The sequence below is a fragment of the Triticum dicoccoides genome, chromosome 7B, assembly GCF_002162155.2.
Source record: "Triticum dicoccoides isolate Atlit2015 ecotype Zavitan chromosome 7B, WEW_v2.0, whole genome shotgun sequence".
Taxonomy (NCBI): Eukaryota; Viridiplantae; Streptophyta; class Magnoliopsida; order Poales; family Poaceae; genus Triticum; species Triticum dicoccoides.
In genome coordinates, this window is record NC_041393.1 from 57000837 (window position 1) to 57023340 (window position 22504).

The following is a 22504-nucleotide window of genomic DNA, read 5'->3' on the forward strand; positions in this document are numbered from 1 at the left end:
AGTACTGTAGCACCGTACTCTCCGTATGCTGTGGACCTAGTTCTGTTAACATTGATCTCACCGTTCATTATCGACCGGACAGTCGAAAAAGCGGTACTATGTTACATATAGGAGTAGTTGACATGCGCACAACATCATTTGTTATCGTCATATCTTACTACACTAGCAACAAGATTGTGTAGTACTGACGTATGAACCACTGCACATGCCTAGTAGTAGGACCACTGTGTTGTTCAAGTGGCTGCCGTGTTTCGCACTCCTCCGTCGTAAGAGTGGATACACTTGCTATAATCATTTTTTTCTTCAGAATGAAAAACAGTGGACACGCTCTACCGTGCGGATCCTCCTCCAGCCATGCACTAAATTACTCACTTTCGCCGACATGTGGGACAGCCAGCACCTGTGTTGGGGATATAACTACTGAGTGTAAACCGCCCAGGAGGGGCCGGTTCACCCTCAACTATATTAAATCCCATGAAGATCCAAAAGATGGCGCTTTACTGATGAAGCTTAGAGGCCCGGAGCCCAAAGGTGGATTAGGGCCCATAGTGGTAAACCGACATAGTCATGTAACTTGTATTGTAAGATAGGAAAGGAGAGACCGAGCCGGACACTTGTATGAGCCGGCCTCAGAACTCTGTAAACCGGCCGGGCGTCAACCCATGTATATAAGGGGATGACCCGGCGGCGTTTTCTGGGACAAGAAACAACATCTCGAGAGCCAGGCATAGCTTGTTTAGCTCCCTGGTCATCGAGATCCCAATAATCCCATCACAACTAGACGTAGGCCTTTACCTTCCTCGAAGGGGCCGAACTAGTATAAAAACCCTCATGTCCTTTGTCCGGTTTAACCCCTTTAAGCTAACCTGTCGCGATGACTCCACGACTAAGTCCTTTCACGAGGACATCTGACGTGATATTTCCACGACAGTTGGCGCCCACCGTGGGGCTATCGCATGATGGTTTCGAGCTCTTAAAGGGAAACTTTGAAGGACTTAAAGGGTACGCGGTTGGCCGGATGACAAAGAGTCGTCACGGCAAGCTCTACATCGACAACGCAGGATGGGGCCCCGAGGCCGGCTCAATTGAGTACGGGTACCGGGTCCCCTTTGGCGGAATTCACGTTTTCATTGGCAAGATCGGCGAACCGGGCCCTGAGCTGGACATCTGCACCAACCTCGTCGAGACGGCTCAGCGTGCAAGCCCCGCTCGGATTCAGCCTGCCGTGAAGCGTGCGTTCGTGGGATGTGTCCATGGGATCGGATCTGAACCGGTGTCCGAGGGTGAGACGGTCGCTTATTCCGACGGCAAATCATCCGCTGGAGAAACTGAATCCCTATACCAAGTTCATGATGGTGTGTTCGAAGGGTATTCCGATGGCACCAATATTTCGGAATTTCTTGAACCACCGAACCAATTCGGAATCTTCATGGCTGGAACACAGCCAATGTTGCAAAATTCAACTGCAGCAGCGTCCGTACCAGTAGCAGGGGCAGGAGGCTCCGCGCGCCAGCCGGTTCAAGTTCGATCCGGTTTGATGGACGCCTGGGCAACCTTGTTGACCACGGTAGTTACCCTAGTGACACAGGATCAACACAATGCGGACGTTGCGAAGCTAAAGGATCAGATAACACAGGCTCAGGAGGACCTGGCAGCTGAGGACGCTAGGATGGCTAAAGAAAGGGCCACTTTAGATGCCCAGGCGCAGAGGATTCAAGCCGAGAATTATCGACTTTTGATGGATCAGAATGCTTCGAATCAAGTATTCAGGAGGAGATATCAATCTCGCTTGCCGGCGGATTACAATGTGATGAACCTCTTTGATACGCCAGGAGCAGGGACTAGCAATCCGGCAGCAGTAAACTGGACTATGGTGCCAAGGACCGGAGCTCCGGATCAACCTCAGGTGATGGGTCCACCTCGACTAATGGACAACCCGCCACGGTATACCACACCCCCGCCGGGTCACTTCTCCACCCCTTCGGACAATATGATAGCAGCAGCATCCCGGCTAGCAGCTATTCCGATAGAAGGTGAATCGCCAACGGCGGTTGAGACACGGCGGGCCAGGGATCTTCTTCAAATGGCTATGACACAGCAGCAAGCTTACTCGTATAGCCGAGACATGGTTCACTCGACCCCACGTCCGAGAAAAAGCTATAGCAGGCATATAGATGAACCAGAGGTGTCCAGCAGTGCGCGGCACCGTATTGTCCCTCAAGGACCCAATCCGACGCGTGGTGAGGTGAACACTCAGGACGTGGTGGATAATGGAAAAGCATGAAGGGAAGCCGCTTTAGCAGCACAGCATACGGGTCGTTATCAACCCGCCCGGTTCAGCCAGCGACGTCAGTAGACCGAGGCACCGGGCTTGCTTTCAGTTCTTGGGGAGTGCCGTGTCTTATTCCGGCTCTCCGTAATGTGTGACTGCCTAAGGACTTCAAGGGACCATGTAAGGTGCCTAATTACACCGCTGATCAATCGCCCGAGGCATGGGTGGAAAGTTATGAGATGGCAATGGAGACGCTAGACGTGGATGAAGCGGCTTGTGCAAAGTACTTCACAATGATGTTGGAGGGAACAACCCGTACATGGTTGAAAAACTTGCCAGCTAACTCCATCGAGTCATGGGACTAGTTGAAGGCCCGGTTTATAGCCAATTTCAAGGACACATGTAAACAACCTATGTCCATTGTGGATCTGGATGCCTGTGTTCAAGGGGAGAACGAGTCAACAACTCATTGGGTGCACCGAGTTTCAGAAGTTTTGCATTCATCAGACCAGATGAATGCTGGCCAAGCAATCATCACACTGGAACGTAATTGCCGGTTTAAGTCACTGAAGATGAAGTTGGGACGGCTCAAGCGCCACTGCAATGATTTGGGCACCCTTATGGCCGCCTTGGTCAAATATGCCGATTCTGATAATACCAAGGATCCCGATTCTGATGAGGAGAAACTGGAGAAGGGAAAGAAGAACGGCGGTGCAAAGGGACAGCAGCACAACCAAGGGGGCCATGGGAATAATGGTAAGCGCAAAGCCGATTCAGATTTTGTGGCTAACGCTAATGTGCAGTGTCGTAAGGGTAAACCGCCCCAGCGTGGTGGCGGAATGAATCTGGAGCGTTTGTTAAATTAGCCCTGCCCGAAGCACGGGACGAAGGAGGTTCCTGCAACACATCTTTGGAAAGATTGTCACATTATGAAGGAGTTCGAAAACTCTTATCTTTTCCGATATGATCAGGGTCCATCGGGCGGTTCAGGTCCAGGTTTTCATGGTGGCGGCGGTTCAAACTCTGGATTTCAGAATAATCAGGGTAACCAGAACAACCAAGGTGGTAATAGCCAACAGAATAATCAAGGAAATCAGCAGCAGTCGGGTTATCAGAGTCACCTGAAGCAGTTGAATGGTGGGCAGTATCATGTATTCACCACTAGTTTGTGCAAGGGTGATCAGAAGCTTCACAAGAGGGCAGTTAATGCTGTTGAACCGATAGTACCATGTTACTTGCGGTGGTCCGAGCAACCCATTGTGTGGAGCAGAGAGGATCATCCGCCCCGGGTTGACAATCCGGGTCACCTGGCCTTGGTGGTGGCACCTCAGGTGGGAGGTTACAAGTTTACCAAGGTGCTTATGGATTGAGGGAGCAGTATCAACATTCTGTATTATGAGACCTTCCGTCGCATGGGGTTGACATACAAGAGTCTTAAACCATCAAATACCGTTTTTCATGGTGTGGTACCAGGTAAATCAACATATCCTGTTGGCAAGATCACTTTGGAGGTTGTGCTTGGTGATGAGCACGACTCCCGGTCTGAGACATTAACCTTTGAAGTGGTGAGGATCCAGAGCCCGTATAGCGCACTGTTTGGATGGCCGGCTTATGCAAAGTTCATGGCAAGGCCCTGTTATATTTATTTACATCTCAAGATGCCGGGTCACAAGGGGACCATCATAGTTCACGGAAGTCGTCAGATCGCTTTGGATTGCGAGGAAGGTGATGCGGCTTATGCTGAGTCGGTTTGTGCTACAGAGGAGTTGAAACACTACAGGGACAATGTTGATCCGATAGACATGACCCCTCTGAAGAAGCCCACTACTGAGCATGACCCAAGCCTGCATTTCAAACCGGCTGATGAGACTAAACTTGTTGACTTTGTTCCTGGCAATTCATCTAAATAGTTTAGCATCAACACAACTCTGGATCTAAAATAGGAAAGCGCGCTCATCGAGTTCATCCGTGAGAACTGGGACATTTTTGCATGGAAGCCTTCCGACATGCCAGGTGTATCGAGGGAACTTGCTGAGCACACTCTCAATATTGATCCCAAGTTTAAACCGGTCAAGCAGTTTCTTCGCCGCTTTAATGAGGAGAGACGCAAGGCCATTGGTGAGGAGGTAGCCCGGCTGTTGGCTGCTGGGTTTATCGTTAAAGTGTTTCACCTTGAGTGGCTGGCTAATCCGGTGCTTGTTCTTAAGAAAAACGACACTTGGCGCATGTGTGTGGATTACACAGATTTGAACAAAGCTTGTCCGGCCGATCATTTTGCTCTCCCGTGTATTGATCAGATCATTGATGCGACGGCGGGTTGTGAGCGCTTGAGTTTCTTGGATGCTTATTCAGGCTATCATCAGATCAAAATGGCAGTTAAGGACCAGGAAAAGACCACCTTCATCACTCCCTTTGGAGCCTTCTGCTATGTTTCTATGCCCTTTGGGCTCAAGAGTGCCCAGGCAACTTATCAGCGCTGTGTGCAAAATTGTCTTCTTCACACTCAGATTGGGCGCAATGTTCATGCCTATGTTGATGACATTGTGGTAAAGTCCAGGAAGAAGGAGACATTGATAAAGGATCTCAAGGAGACCTTTGACAATCTGTGTGTTTACAAGATGATGCTCAATCCGGACAAGTGTGTTTTCGGTGTTCCGGTAGGCAAGCTCCTAGGTTTTCTGGTGTCCAACAGAGGCATTGAGGCTAATCTGAAGAAGGTCAAAGCGATTACATCTTTGTCTAAACCGGCGTGCATCAATGATGTTCAGCGTCTGGCAGGCCGAATTGCAGCCCTAAGCCGGTTTATTAGCCGCTTGGGAGAAAAAGGCGATCCCTATATACCAGATGTTGAAGAAAACAGACACCTTTGTCTGGAGTCATGCGGCTAATGCAGCATTTGAAGACTTGAATCGGCAGTTGGCTGAACCGCCAGTCCTTGCTGCTCTGGTTGACAAGGATCCCTTGTTACTGTGCGTGGCTGCTAATGCCCGTGCTGTCAGTGTGGCAATTGTGGTGGAGCGCAAGGAGGCTGGCAAGGAATATCCGGTTCAATAACCGGTTTACTATATCAGTGAGGTGCTCATCGAGTCAAAGCAGCGATATCCGCATTGGCAGAAGTTGGTATATGGAGTTTTTATGGCTAGTTGAAAACTCAAACAATATTTTCAAGGCCATCCCATTACAGTGGTCAGTTCCGCTCCCTTGGGTGATATAATTCAGAACATGGAGGTAGCTAGCCGGGTTGCAAAGTGGGCAATTGAGCTTGGTCCCCATGGGTTGAAGTATATGCCTCGGACAGCCATCAAATCTCAAGCACTCGTTGACTTCATCAATGATTGGACCGAGTTACAAGCACCAGAGGACAAACCGGATAATACATACTGGACTATTCACTTCGATGGATCCAGGCATTTGGAGGGCTCGGGGGCTGGAGTTGTCCTTACTTCCCCTCGAGGTGATAAAATTCGTTATGTCCTCCGTTTAATGTTCTCATGTACTAACAATGCAGCCGAGTACGAGGCTTTACTCCATGGGCTCCGTGTGGCCAAGGAGAGGAATTTAAGCCGGGTACGATGCTTTGGAGACTCTGATCTAGTGGCTCAGCAAGTTTCTGGCACTTGGGATTCTAAGGATCCACTCATGGCGGCTTACAGACGTGAGGTGGATATTGTGGCGGGTAACTTTAAAGGGTATCAGGTTGAGTATATTGATCGGCATAAAAACGAAGCGGCAGACGCTTTGAGCCGGCTGGGATCTCAGCATAAACCGGTACCCCCCAATACCTTTTTAGATATCTTGCATAACTCGTCTGTTAAGTTGCCTACATAGGAGGATCTAGCTGTTCCTGATCCGGAGGCCCAATTGGTGGCCGCTTTACATGTTGTGCCGGATTGGACGGTTCCATATCTGGCGTATATGAACCGGGGCGAGTTACCAGATGATAAAGTTCTGGCCCGACAGATAGTCCGGCGATCCAAGTCTATGGTTATTCACAATGGCGAGTTACACCGCTGCAGCGTTTCAGGCGTATTTCAACGTTGTGTTTCTCCTGAAGAAGGCCAAGAGATCCTATGGGAAATTCATGAAGGGGATTGTGGTCACCATGCCGGTTCAAAGTCCCTAGTTGCTAAAGGTTTTCGTCATGGGTTCTACTAGTTGACAGCTCATGCTGACGCGAAGGATCTGGTAAAGCGGTGTGATGCTTGTCAGAAGTTTTCACGCCGAGCTCATGTTCCGGCTCAAGAATTAAGGATGATTCCTATCACTTGGCCGTTTGCCACTTGGGGGCTTGATATGGTGGGACCCTTTAAGCGCTCCAAGGATAAGAAGACCCACCTGCTGGTGGCGGTTGACAAATTCACTAAATGGGTTGAAGCGGAGCCTGTCAGCAAGTGTGATGCGCCTGTTCAATTTCTCAAAAAGGTTATCTTCTGCTTTGGCTTCCCACACAGCATCATCATGGATAATGGCACAAACCTTTCTAAAGGTGAGATGGAAGATTTCTGTCAAAGAGAGCACATCCGGCTTGACTTAGCATCCGTGGTGCACCCCCAGTCCAATGGTCAAGCGGAGAGAGCCAATCAAGAAATCCTGAAGGGTATCAAACCCCGGCTCATGGTTCCTTTAAAGCGGACGCCGGTTATCGGGTGGAGGAATTGTCCTCTGTGTTATGGAGCATCAAGACCACCCCCAATAGATCGACGGTTTACACACCTTTTTTTCATGGTATACGGGGCAGAGGCGGTCCTCCCAAGTGATATTCGTCATGATTCACCCTGGGTTTTCAATTATGTTGAAGCGGACAATGAGCAAGCATGCCAGGAGGCGTTGGACCTGTTAGATGAAAAACGGGATATGACTTTGGCTCGTTCGACTGTTTATCAGCAAGACCTGCGGTGTTATCACAACCGCCGGGTTAAGACAAGAACCTTTCAAGAAGGCAACTTGGTGCTCCGGCTCATCCAGGATCAGACTGATATGCACAAGTTATCCCCACCTTGGGAAGGGCCCTTTGTAGTCAACAAGAATTTGCACAACAGATCGTACTACCTCATTGATGTTTGAGACAACTCACGCAGTTCTGAGGAGGAGACCCGGTGGCCGTGGAACATAGCTCTCCTTCGGCCTTACTATACTTGAGCCATAGGCTTCTCTTATGTACATATTTCGACAATGTATATATTATGATCAATATAATAAACCGGCATCCTTGCTATAAGCAGGGCCTCTGCTGTTTTTTCTCAAATATCTTTGAGTTACATGGGGGCTTCAGCTGACAAAGCAGAGTACTACCAGTTAAACCGGCTATCATGCCACAATACATCTTGGGAGCTTCACACCCAAGGGGCCAAAGAGAGTCTGGATGCTATGCACAGCTCAAACATAGGCACCCAATGAGCACAGCTCACAAAGTTACTTGGGGGATCTTTGTGTAAAGTAACAAAGAGTTTGAAAGGACCCTTGTAGTTGGGTATTGACCCACGGCTTGGAAGCCTGGTGTATTCACCTAAAACCCCGGGTTAACCTGCCTTCATCAAGTAAGCCACTCCTATCCAGGTAATCCTGGCATGACCCGCCGAACGTTTGACAATTACTCTCATTGAGACCCTGAACTTGTCAAAGTTAAAACGACGATTGGTTAGTTAGAGGCCCATCTTAAAAGGCTTTGTCAAATGGTTTAACTCAGCGGCCTGGCAGCCCACAAAAAGCCTCGAATTTGGGCCTGGCAGCCCTCGAAAATCCTCGACTACACGTTTTTATTTGCCTTTGTCAGTTCTCTTTTTGATGAATTTTATGTTGAACCGGTATCTTTTGATCCGGTCTGGCTTTTCAGTCATCATATTAACCCGGTGTTTGTTAACCCGGCTTGGTTTGCAACTACAAGTTGTCAGACCTTATTATCAAATCGGAGTTTCTTAACCCGGCCTGGCTTTGACTACATGTCACCAGTTTTGATCATCTGGTGTTCATTGTAACCTGGCATGACTTATTACATGCCATCATCATATGGTGAGAGTTATAATAGCTCAAGATTTGGGTCTTCACCATTACTACAATCAAAGTTGGTAAACCAACTACGTGATGTCATATCACAGGTATGAATTATTTCATATTTATTTAAGTTTGATTATCAATCAGGCTTTATCTTGGGCATTATGACCCATCCGGCGGTAAACCGCTAGGACAAAATTTTTTGTATGCAGACATCAGGATCGCATGATATTGTCAAAGAATCAGCAAACATAACACGTATCATGGCGGATCAACAAAGTCATGCATCACTACCACAGATCAAATAAGTTTTAACTAGCCTATTACAAGGCGTTTTGATGCCCAAAATGCTGATTGTTTTTACACAACACAGTCGGTCAAAATAATTCGAATGCCGGATTAAGACTCATTGTCGGAACGACGTGAAGTTGATGGATCTTTCGGCGCCGGTTCAACCTCTTCCTCTCCACCCAGAGGCTGGAAGTCAATGGTGGTGCAGTCAATCCGGGTTAGAGCCTGAAATACAGCTTCTTCACTTATCAGATTGGACGGGTCAACATCAGGGGTGTAAGTGTGCTTACGGATTGGCGGGATAAGACTTTGCGCTTCTGTCACAGTCGTATCAACTCGATGGTTCCTTTCATCGTAAAAGGACCAATGAACAGTCAAGTTAGCCTCTGTAGCCAGTTGACTTGATAGTGGACGCATCTCCTTTGTCAGGGCTTTGAGGGCTTTGTTGTCAAATGCTGACCCGTCTGCTTGTTCATCTGGAAATCCCTTGGCAATATCAACTGGATCCAAGTCAGATATCCATTCTTTGGCCTGAGTCAGTGCCAGTAAAGCGCCAGCCCTGGCAGCAGATCGCTTCACCTCCTCTATCTAAGCCGGTGTCATGGATAATCTTGCTAGTGTGTCCTTGATCAATGTTGGTGCCGGTTTGTTGTATGAGACTGCACAGATAATCCGTTGGGCACCAGTGTATAATTGCTCAATCAAAGTGTACGCTGCCTTCAATTTCATCTGTATATCTGTGCCCAGCTGAGTAATGCGATTCCCTGCAACGGTTTAAGAATTCAATGTTAAATCGACAGAGTTCAAGATATTTATAAACCGGCTATGACAAAGTACTTACCAAAGACTGCAGAAGTCATAGCATCCACTTGATGTTTTAGCCCTGCCAGCTCTTCTGTTACTGGTTTAAGAGCTGCTTCGGCATCTTCAGCCCGCTTCAACAAAGCAGCTTTCTCTGTCTCCCAGTTGACGTGTTCATTTTTGAAGCCATCCTTCAATTGCTCCATGGTTGTCAAAACATCCTTTAGCCCATCTTTGGCTTTAAAGGTCTCTTCTTGCTGGGACTTGATGTTCTCTTGAAGGTCGGCGATTTGAGATTCTTTGATGGTCTTCTCAGTCTGCAATAGTCAGAAGATGAAATTGTTAAAGTCCCCAACACATAACAAGTTATGCACTCGGCACTTGGGGGCTAATGTGGATTGCTTTTTACATGAGCATTTTTCAAGTCCCAAGGCTCAATCCAGGTATTAAGCTTGGCACTTGGGGGCTAATGCACAATTGATCCGTTATAAGTAAAGGCAATTAACAAGGACAGACAGTCCCGGTTTGTCTTCAAGAAGACAAACCGGCCCTTGGGGGCTACTACGTTGAAGTGTTCTTTATAGCGAAGTCCCGGTTTATCTACAAGAGATAACCCGGCCCTTGGGGGCTACAATGGAAGAGATATACAGAATAGAGTAAATTTCAAAGAATTCTTGAAAAGTACCTCATAACGCTCCTTCATCAGATTCACCAAACCGGCTTCAAAGTCACGACTGGTGTAAAGGCGGTTTAAAAAACCGGAATGAAGTTCTTCAGCGCTAAGGTTGACGAAGTTTGATAAATCCGTCTTCCCTTTCCCCTTGCCCATTGCAGTGAATTCCTCTTTGGAAGTATGTTTGGCCAAGATAACCGGATTGCCAGGACTAGTGTGAGCCGTGCCAGTAATAACAACATCGTCATCATCACCTTTTGGTGGACTTGGCGGAATGACGGTACCCCTGGCTGGACTTGGTGGATTCCCAGCTGGGCTCAGCAGATCAGCAGCCGGGCTTGGAGGAGTAGCATGAGAGCTTGACGGATCAATATGAGTGGCCGGGTCAGCTTCCAGCGGATTAACTTCAGTGTTCTTGTCTTGTGGGACAGAATCATCCATAACATTAGTATTTCTACTGATACCCTCAGGAGTTTTCTCCGGTTCAGCTTCACCGATAGGGGCACTAGTTTTAGCCTTCTTGCTCATACGGGCTTTGGCACTGTGACATCAAAACAAAGATTAGCACGGTAAACCGAATTATGAAGGAAAAATATGAAGGACAATATACTTACCCAGGGACAGTTTTAAGGGAAGGCAACTGAGTGGTTGATGAACCGCCCGACGAATTGGAAGACGTGTGGTAATTCGGATCAGATGAATTAAGTGGATATCTGAAGAAACCCTTCAAAGGATAAAGTTTTTCGGGAGAACAAGTAACCTCTTGACGACGTTTCCGGGTTGGTGTATCCGGTAAACTGGAAGAGGTGATTTGCTGGCCACTGTGCCGGGTTGTGCGACGCTCTTCAGCTTGCTGTGTCTTCAAAGAAATTTTTGGATCCAAATAAGCAAGAGGGTGAGAGTATTTTACTTTCCGGACTACACGGCGAAATCTTTGAACCGACACAAGATCTGAATCGGTAGAAAGAGAGATTACCTCAACATGGTCCGCACGGCTGGCCTCCACATCATCCTGGGAATAGTCATTGTCAATAAGGTGTACGAAAAAGGAACCAAGCGAGTCAAGTTCTACCTCTAAATCTGATTCGTCAACATCTTCTGGCGGATCAGAAGACTCGGCAGTTTTCTTCTTGGCAGCTCTCTTTGTTACCTTGCTCTTCACAGGAGGAGCCCTAGCCGGTTTATCTTGAGCTTTCCTCTTCCAGAAGGAGCTGTTGGCCAGTGAAATTAAAGCAAAGGAGTGTTAGCACATTATTAAAGCAGAGGCGAATCAGTAAGCATTAAGTTGAACTTTACCGCTAGCGGTTTGTTGGAGGCACAAAAAGGTGGCAACCCGATTTGGCTGCATGCGGCGATTGGTTCGTCAAGCATCTTCTTCACAGATTCAGTAACTGCAATGTTTGTCATTACTATTTCATGATATCATTGAGGATCCTTGATGTTGACAGTATATTCATGCATTAATCCAGGGCGGCGACTTAAAGGCAGAATACCCCAAGAAACCCAGCAGCGGACGAGATCAATACCAGTCAAATCGTTGGCCAGGAGAGCCCGGAGCTTGGCGAGTTGAGGCGCATAAGTTTTCCGTTCTGCGGCAGTTAAGCGTAGAGGTAATGGGTGGCCATTGCTAAGCCGGTGAGGGCGGTAACCCGGCAAAGGATTTTCTCCAGCAGGGGCAGTGTTCTGGCAATAAAACCACGTTTGGTTCCAATCTTTGGGATGAATATGATGTTTTGCATGAGGGAAATCAACTTCTTTTCTTTTTTGGATTGATACCCCACCAAGTTCCATGTTGGGACCATCAGTGAACTCCGTGCGGTGGTTTAAATGAAAAAAATCCCAGAAAAGCTCCACAGATGGTTCTTCTTGAAGGTAAACTTCACAGAACACTTGAAAGTTGCATATATTGGACACGGAATTCGGTCCAATATCTTGTGGATGGAGTTGAAAGCTCGCAAGGACATCCTGGAATTTTTTTGATCCGGGCGGGCTGAATCCCCGGTCTAAGTGTTGCATAAATACAATCACCTCTCCATCTTGAGGTTCTGGAGGGCACTCAGAGCCTGGGACTCAACAATGAAGGACCCTTTTTGAGGCTAAAGCACCAGTGGTGACATATCCGTTGATTTGTGTTTCCATGATCCGGGACAGAACCCAGTTGCAAGCAGATAATTGTTTGGTCATCTTGGAAAGCAAACTGAAAAAGAAAAAAATAAGGGCCGATTTACGATTAACGGTTCAAGTGCACTAATCGGTGTTAAACCGGGAAGTTGATCAAAGCATACATGTAAAGTAAATCGGCAGTTACTATTCAAGTCAAGATGGCGGTTTAAGTGAGGGCTAATGGCGTATGGCGGATTGTCAACTATTAAAGGTTAAACCGCCCTTAGGCAGAGGAGCCAGAGCTGAAAATCTAGTAAGTGTTTGCAGAAACAGGTTTCACAATATGGCAGTATCATTTTGGATCTACCGTGGTTAAATAAAGAAAACTGTCCTGAGCCCTACAATGGCGCCAAGAGGAACAGAGAAGATCTAGATGGAGTCTGTCCAAGAATAGCAAGACGCTATGGTATGGTGAGTTAAAACTATGGATCTAGCCACAGTTCAAAGCTATCAGGCGTATATAAGCTCAGTAAAAAGGCTAAGAGAAGGGCGAAGAAGCACTGATGAACAACGACGAACATGGATGAACTCGAAGCCCTAATGGAGATCTAGGGTTACAAGAAAGAGAACTTACCAGGGCCACTCAGTGGCGGGGGAGCGTTGCAGGGTTTCTGGTACGAACAGGGTGATGCAGCGGCCTTGGTCGGTGCAGATTCGAAGGTCGACGGCGGCAGTGGTTCTAGGGCTCTTCGGGTCGTAAGGAGGAAGACGAGAAGAAAGGGGAGAAAAATGAAGGACCTTTCGGGATTATTTATAACGGGGCAGGAAGATAAGCGATAGGCGCGAGAATCGAGGAGTCCAAAGCGGCAAGGGGCACAGCTGTCACCTTGATTTTCGGGATACCATTAATGAAGGGAATCTTTTTAATCATTTTTTTACAGAGATGACGTCATGATGATCCATTGCTGTGTCCAGAGGATGATGTCACGGCGGTTTAACAAAGTTTACAAAACAAGACATCATGGCGGTTTATGAGAAATGAAGGAAGATGTTCACAGGATTTTTCTAAGTACAAAAGATTGACATGAACATGTTCAAATCAACCTGGGGCCTAATGTTGTTGATATAACTACTGAGTGTAAACCGCCCAGGAGGGGCCGGTTCACCCTCAACTATATTAAAGCCCACGAAGATCCAGAAGACAGCGCTTTACTGATGAAGCTTAGAGGCCCGGAGCCCAAAGGTGGATTAGGGCCCATAGTGGTAAACCGACATAGTCATGTAACTTTTATTGTAAGATAGGAAAGGAGAGACCGAGCCGGACACTTGTATGAGCCGGCCTCAGAACTCTGTAAACCGGCCGGGCGTCAACCCATGTATATAAGGGGATGACCCGGCGGCGGTTCTGGGACAAGAAACAACATCTTGAGAGCCAGGCATAGCTTGTTTAGCTCCCTGGTCATCGAGATCCCAATAATCCCATCACAACTAGACGTAGGCCTTTACCTTCCTCGAAGGGGCCGAACTAGTATAAAAACCCTCGTGTCCTTTGTCTGGTTTAACCCCTTTAAGCTAACCCATCACGATGGCTCCACGACTAAGTCCTTTCACGAGGACATCTGACGTGATATTTCTACGACAACCTGGGTCCACCAGCCATGCACTAAATTACTCCGTAGTAGAGTGACAGTACACTACCTCGATCGAACAGCCGCATTAATGCCCAATGAGCCGTCAAATCACAAAAACCCCTCCTTTCCAGCAGTAAGTTGGACGGATGAAGCAACCATCATTTCACTCTTCTCTCTCAGCTTCCTCTCTTGAAGAAAACCCCCACTCGCTTTGCTTCTCCCTCATCTCGTTCCTCCTTTCACTCTTCTCTCTCAGCTTCCTCTCTTGGATGGACGCCGGAGCACCGGCCGATGTGATGTCTATGGCTCTGGCCATAACCGTCGAGGCTCATGGTATGAAGAAGCGCAAGCACCCCGCCGAGACTACCGCAGACAAGCTCAAAGCCACCGCCCTGTCCAAGCCCCCCTCTCCAGTATCCCTCATTAAGCAAGTCCAGGTAATGTCTCTTGTTGACGATCTTTTTCTCGATCTTGATCATGTTTTTTCATCTAATACGCAGTACTAGTACTGGTAGTACAACTTTCTGGGTGATCTTGCATGTGATTTTAGTGTGCCAAATGACGGTTCTAAATTCCTCTTTGACCAAAACATGCGAGAGGTTGACACTCATTTCTTATAGATTACTTTCAACTACTCCCTCTATCCCAAATTTCTTGTCTTAGATTTGTCTAGATACGGATGTATCTAATACTAAAATGTGACTTGATACATCCGTATCTAGACAAATCTAAGACAAGAATTTTGGGACGGAGGGAGTACTTTATGAACATCAATGCTACCTTTTAGGAGGGTATATTTTCCTCAGTAACTTGTGTTATGGATATTGCATGTAATCCCTCTGCTCTCATGCCTTTGAAGACATGTTCTAGTGTCTTTGTTCACTCATTTCTATGCATATATGTGGTCATATATGGAGTATAATATCGAAAATCATCTTATATTTCTGAATGGAGGTAGTAATAAAATATGGTTTCTATTTGAATTAGAACCAGGTCCGCTGTGGAGATGAAGTTATCAAAGTCATGCCGTGTGAACTGGAAGATCTGATAATGAGTTCTACTGCTGAACTATCCAGCTGCTGTGTCCTTGTCGCCACGTGTCCTGAACTAGTGTTTTCCTGTAGCATTGTTGTCAGACGTGTTCTCGAGGCTGTACTTGACCACAACAATTTCCTGGCTGTGCCTTCGATTACGAAGGGTGTGGTTCTTGTAAAGCTTCCCAACAAATCTGATGCGGCCTGTCTTCATCATCATGTTTATGAGTGGAAAGACCACTCTGTTAGGTTCTCCAAGGTTGACAAGATGGTGATGGTGCATGTAGACATCTCACACGAAGTCCATGGCCTAGTCAGTTATGCGGGGTTCATTCCGTAGGTCGGTGGCAAGAAATAGTCTGCAGAGTTTAGTTAGTGCAACTTTGCTTGTCTGTAGTAAGTACTATTGTTCAGTACTTGATTTGTGTTTGTGAACCCTGTATTGTTTATTAGTACTGCCGCTTTTGGTGTGTGGTCAGTCCTGAGAACGGTCTATGTTAATGTTTGTCCACTCAATTCAGTCTGTACATTTTTAAGTATCCAGATCATATTTTTGTGAGGTCGGTTTATCAATTATGGTTACACTCCAATATCTATATGCATTGCAGGGTTTATCGCACCCACCAGGATTTCCAGTCCCATGGATGTTCGGTCCATGCGATTTTTCACGACCTTTGGACTGTCCTGCTTGTGGGAGTAGGCGGGGCCCCTGCATGCCACGCATAGTTGGACGATCAATCTTCTATTTAGTACTTCAACATAGTGATTTCCTGGTAAGGATTCACTCGTGTCACATCAAGTAAATCTTATTGATTTACTGTCTAAATCTTATTGATTTAATGTCATGTTTTCTTTCTTTTCCTGCAATTTTACGATGCAGGTTTTGCCATGTGACATTCATCACAGAATAAACCGTTTGGTTTGCTCTACGATGGCTATTTTTGCAGGTTTCACTTCTTATGTCGTGTCAGTAATGAAGGCACTGTCCATCACTTATATTACTGGAAAAAATTGGATCAGTCTATTGTCTGAGTACAAGCTGAATCCCTATGATGAACTGAAGTTTGGTTTAACAAAAATGCCACAATTAGTCCTTCTCATGTTTAAAAGAAATGAAGAAAAAAACTGGATCACGGTCACGGATCCTAGTCAAGTTAGAAAGCTGATCATAGCAGACCAGACACGATCGCCGCTGTCTCGCAGAGATCGAGCACCGACAGTTGCTCTAGCACTCACAGTAGCAGTAGCTCAGTCTGATCCAGCTGAGGATTGGGCACCGACCGCGTCAGCGGATCAGTCTGATCTACCGGAGGATCGGGCATCAACACCGGCACCTGCTCCTACACCGGCACCAGCTCTACAAGGAGCACCATCTCCGCCAGCAGCAGCGGCTATGGCACCTGCACCAACACTTGCACTTGCATCTGCTCTGGCCAGTGCAGTTGCACCAGCAACAGACTGGGCTGCAGTTCGCACTTCATATACCAAAGTCCTTACAAAAACTGACATGTCCACCTTCTTGGTAAGCATTGACCGCCCAAGTGCTTTGTTCTTTTTTCATTCCATGTTGTTTCACATGATTCACTGTGTTGATCTAACTGTTTGGGTATGTCTTCTTGTTTGCAAACAGAGAATTCCTAGAGCAACGAGGGAGTCGTTCAACAATCTGGACGACCGCGGCCAAGTTTCTCTTACCATGCGCAGCCTTGGTGTGAATGAACCTGCTCAATATACTGTAACTACAAAGTATGGTCGCATGATGATTGATGCTAAAGGATGGTCAAGGTTCAAATCTAAATCATATATTGTGGTAGGGGATGATGTCAAAATCGAACTTTCTCGGCAAGGAGAGCTGGTCCAAATCAACTTTGAAATTCTTTAGTAGCAGCACGCAACTGCCAAACTGATCTATCCTCCGAGAGATTTTGATGTAATAATCTGGCATGGTGAAACAAGTGTCCTGTGTGCATAAGTAGTACGACAGTATTATTTATCACATGGTATATCGTTGATAGAATTGCAACTCTGATTGCTGGTTAGGAACTGTCATTCAATTTCATTCCAATAGCTGCCGTGCTTTGTTCAATTTTGTGTATTCGCCTTGCGACATCATCTAAAACCAGCGTCGTACCGATCGCTTGCAATATGAAAAGCGCTGAGGTAGAACACATGGGTCCCCAAACATGCAGGGCCGGCCTGCGGCCCAAAGTCCAGAACCGTGAGCCTATCTGAGTATTATATTCTCAGCTGAACCCCCATAAAAAAAGCTGAACCCCCATAATGCCCGTGCATTGCAGAGGGAGTATATTTCTCGGCAAGGTGAGCCTGTGATAGAAAAGATTCGTATATTTCTTTACAGAGGGAGTATCTCTCTGTCAAAAAATAGATTTATGTGTAACTAGTTACTCCCGTCTTTCTACTTCCTTTCTTTGATATGTGGGGCAACCGGCAACGGGGTCCACGTGCCATATGCACAAATTAGAGTGCACAACTTCATTGTAGATACACCGCGGTCATAGCGCCGCAGTAATGCCCAATGAGCCGTCAAATCACAACCCCCCTTTCCAGCTTTAGCAGTAAGCTGGACGGATGAAGCGACAATATTTCACTGGGCCTGAATCCCCTTCTCCCTCTTCTGCTTGTTCAGAGAAAAACCCTGCTCGGCGATTGCATAGGGTTTTCTCATGGAGAACCAGGTACGAATTCTTCATCCATCCCCGATAAATCCAAGTCCCTTGGTCGCAAGTAATCCTAGGATGGCAGCTACCGTCGTTGATGCATTTTTGTTCGTACTGAATCTTGTGTGTTTTAGTTGCAGTGCCCAAAGTGCGAGTACCCTACAGATTTCTGCGCCCTCGGCGAGACGCCACACTTGTTCCTTCTCATCCTAACACAACATTTTGAAACACGCACAGTATGTTCCTAGAATCCTCTTTTCTATCCGAGAGGGTGGTTTTTTTTGAACATCCTGTGTTCTCATATTATTTTTCCTGCAGTGTATTATTTGGTCTGCCAGAACACATGTACTCAAGCTGCTCGGCCTTGCCATAACTGAATACACTAGTTTAATGGTCATAGTGAAGACAAGCCATAGATATCACTTCCGAGTTGGGTTCATGAACCAAGAAGATCGCTGCTTTTTTTATGGCCGAACTTGGATAAACTTTCTCAAGTGTTACTGACTGAAAGTTGGTGCACGAATGTTGATGGCAATAGCAGAACCTGGTCTCATCTTCACTGCGATCTTCCACCCCGACGTTGTTCCAATTGTTCATCCATGTTAGTTTTGTATCTGGTTCTTGCTTGTTGCCTCGTTTACTTCTTAATCCACCTATTCTGTCTAACTAATCACAATTTAACTGTAGAAGTAGCAAGGAATCTCTCACGAAGATGCTACTTCTAACTAATATTTTCTTATAATTGGTGGCACGTGTAGGTTTTTTCAGAGTTAAGTAGTCTGCTCGTTTGTTACTCTGTAATAACTCGGCTGTTACTAATGGCACTGAAGTTGACTGGATCGACATCCACAACTTCCTACACTTTATTGATCGTCTTGAGGTCCTTGTGGGGCGTTTCAATGGTGGAAGGCCACGTGGGATATGTGTGCCACTGCTGCACTCGTTGAACAAGTCCAACTGTGTCGAGAAACTTATGGTACGAGCTGTTTTCTATTATATATGTTGTTCATAAACTATTGCTTATACACAGTTTTACAGCTGTGATCTTCTTGAAACAGGAATTGCCGAGTTCTATTGTTCCTATATAGATGCCTGACCATGGTCGGGTCAGACTTGCGCTTGGTCACAACATGATGTTTATGTCGACCTACTCAATTCCCCTTGGAGGTGAAAAGATACTTATTCATGGGTGGTCTCAAATAATGAAGGCCCATCCATCTTGGAGAATAGGACAGAAGATTATGTTCATGCTTTTCCATGGCTCTAAAGCGAATATCCTGTTTATTGACCATGTTGCAAGATGAAGCCGCTTTCAGAAGGTTGTGGATGCGCGGGGTGGCGCCTCAGCCTTCTCCTGGGGCTTGGCGGCCTCACCCTTGGTTAACTATAGGCAAAGTAGCACTGTTCGAGGCGTGCTTTGTACGGTTGAACCTGTATAAGTACTCATACTGCTTTCAGCTTTGGTTGTTAAGTGCCCCTGCTGGTTTCAGTTAAGGTTGTTAAGTACTCCTGCTGCTTTTACAGTCTGTCATGTTTCTTCAGTCCTGTGTTCCTCCAGCCACCAAAACCAAACCAGCGCCGGTGGGGCCGCCTGCTTCCGCCTCCCATGGCTGGCTGCGCCTCAGCGCACACATCACCGCCCCACCATCTCCTAAATCGTTAACACTGATGTCCTCCGCGTGCTTTGGTGCGCTCGCCGCGGCGCCGCCCTCTCGCATTGTCAACATGGTCAACAAACAACAGGAATTGGCAGAAGTACGTGGAGAGGATGACAGTAGGGGCCCACCATGTCAGCGTATGGAAAAATAAAATGCTTCCTCCTAATGTTTTCTTGACATCTAGGACCCACGACATTGTGAGCGTATATAGTCAATAGACAAGAGAACAACACAAGATCGGCTGACACCTGGGACGTAGCTACTCGAGCAGTATTTTTTTGTTTGGTATTGTTGAGACGGAGCAGGATTTGAACTGGGCTGTGGCCCGTCAAGCCCAGGTTTATATTTTATGTTCACCATGTGACCAGCCCAACTATTTTTTCTTTGGGAAAATGAGCCCAGTTTATTTTTTCTGAAGAATACCCAATCCAGGCCTACTTATTTTTCTATGCCCTGATGGGCTGCAACTCTTTCAAGACGCCTGCAAATCTTGAAAGTAATATGAAATGGGCTGTAAATATAAAAATAGATGACAAATTGGCAATTACTTTATAATTTCTGATTTTTTTCACATTTTTAGATTCCTATTTCACTGGGCATTAACCTAATTTAAATATATCTTCAAAGTACTTTAAATCTGACTTGACATTTCGGTATTAAAAATAGTTTGGAACCCACAGAAATATGCGAAATTGGCCCTAGCCAACCAAAAAAAACGACTGCAATAAATTGCATAAGAAGTTGCCATGAGGTATATATAAATTATTAAAAAAAGAGGGAGTGGTCTGACTTGTGGGCCTGTTTAGTTGACTCATATGCAAGATTTTTTTAGTTATTATATACGTCAACAAATGATTCTAGCAGACGTAACCGTTGGATGTCAATCCAACGACCGTCGTGTTTCTTCAATCTCTGATCTTCTTGCTCCAGCCGCCAAAGCAGCACCGGTGGGACCGCCTGCTCCCGCCTCCCGTGGCCGGCTGTGCTGCCGCGCAGGCCTAAGCACCCCCTACTACTCCCACCGCTGGCCAGGGCATCCCTCTACTCACCCACACCCCCTGTTATTCTGCGGCGACGGCAGCCTCACACCGCAGCCGAACTGGTGAACCCTCGTACTCATCTCCGTGCGGGCTTCCACTGCCGCGTCTTCCCCGGCTCCGCGTCGTCCCCTTCCTAGGCCTCGCCGCCGTCCACTGCCGTGGTGCTCTCGGCGCGGCGTGGTCAATGTGGTCAACGACCGACTTCCACCAGAAGAGTACTATAAGTGGAGAGGCTGACAACTCGGTCCACGGCAGCCGCAAGGAAGTGCCTACTTATTACGCGGAAAATAATTATTCCTCCACCTGACAGCAGGGACCCACCGGACGGGGCACCAGTATTTCGCAAAAAAAAACATTTCCCCCTGACTGCTGGGACCCATAGGACGGGCCAGCGTATTTCACGGAAAAAATACCCCCCACTGTCAGCTCGGACCCACCGGAAGTGCCTCCTTATTACGCACAAAAAAATGAATACCCCCTGCTAGCTGGGACCCACCTTGGTGGGAGGCTGACTTGTGGGCCTACTAAGTTGACTGGGACGGAGGCCTTTGTCAACTTTAGTCAATATATGAACGATTCTAGCTCCAGTGACAGTACGATGTCCATCCAACAGCCGTAGTGCTTCTTCAACCTCTGGTCTTCTTGCTCTAGCCGCCCAAAGCAGCGCCGGTCGTGCTGCCTGCTCCTGCCGCCCGTGGCCGGCTGTGATGCCGCGGAGGCCTCACCGCCCCCTACTAATCCCACCGCTGGCCAGGCCATCCCTATATGCACCCACACCCCCTGTTATTCTGTGGCAACGACAGCCTCACACCGCAGCCGAATGAGTGAACCCTAATACTCCTCTACGCGTGGGCATCCACTGCCGCGTCTTCCCCGGCTCCGCGTCGTCCCCTTCCTAGGCCTCGCCATCGTCCACCGCCCTGGTGCTCTCGGCGCGGCGTGGTCAACATGGTCAAGGAATGGCTTCCATCGGACGTGGACTGTACGTGGAGAGGCTGACAGCTGGGTCCACGGCCGCAACAAGGAAGTGCCTCCTTATTACGCGCAAAATAATTATTCCTCCACTTGACAGCGGGGACCCACCGGACGGGCCACCGTATTTCGCGAAAAAAACATTTCCCCATGTCTGCTGGGACCCACCAGCTACATCTTCGCACGCAAGGAAGTGCGTCCGAAAAAAACGATTCGCCCCCGTGACTGCTGGGACCCACCAGCTACATCTTCGTACGCAAGGAAGTGCGTCCGGGCAAAAAAAATGATTCGCCCCCCTGACTGCTCGGACCGACCAGCTACACCTTCGCACGCAAGGAAGTGCCTGACAGTCGGGACCCACCTGGTCGAAGCATACGTAGCGTTGTCATTCTGGTCGCGAACGTGTACGTACATATATACTGGTCGATGTAGAGGCGCGCACGTGTCGTAGTAGAGGCGCGCACATAGCATGTACATGTACATACAGTGGCCAGGGTGCAAGAAGAAAATACGACCATGTACGTACATACGGGTGGGGTCTCGAACGCCTAGTCGCGCATACGTACGACCAGGGCTCGTGTACATGGCTGGGTCGGAACAGAGAAACAGCGTCGTTGTCGTGTTCATGGGGAGGCAACGAAATGCGTCGTGTTCATGGGGAGGCAACGGAATGCTCGTGTTCATCGGGAGGCAACGGAATGCGTGGGAGCCAACCGGCCTGGTCGGAATGGAATGCGTGGTCGTGTTCATCGGGAGGGCTTGGACTGAACAGGCAATGGAAACGAGGCCTGGCATACTGCACAACCGAGGAAACGGACCTCCTACGTTCAGAACGGGGTCCTGTTGATCGGGAGGGGTGTGGCGTACCGCAAAACGAAGGAAACGGACCTCCTACGGTCGAAACGGGGGTCCTGTTGATCGGGAGGGGTGTGGCGTACCGCAAAACAGAGGAAACGGACCTCCTACAGTCAAAATGGGGGTCCTGTTGATCGGGAGCGTTGTGGCTACCGCAAAACGGATGAAACGGACTTGTGTTGGAGCACTACGGTCGAAACGGGGGTCCTGTTCATCAGGAGGGGTGTGGCATACCGCAAAACGGGACTCCACGGGATACTGTTCATCTCCACCGTCGACCTACTCCATCCTTCACGGGCTACCGTCGACCTCCTCCAGCCTCCACGGGCTCCTGTTCATCCAGCCTCCACCGCGCGCTACTCCACCGGCTACTGTTCAACCACCCCTCCACCGTCTACTGTTCATCCAGCCCTCCACACCATGGGGTCCTGTTCAACGACCCCTCCACCATCTACTGTTCATCCAGCCCTCCACCACACCACGGGGTCCTATTCATCTAGAGGCA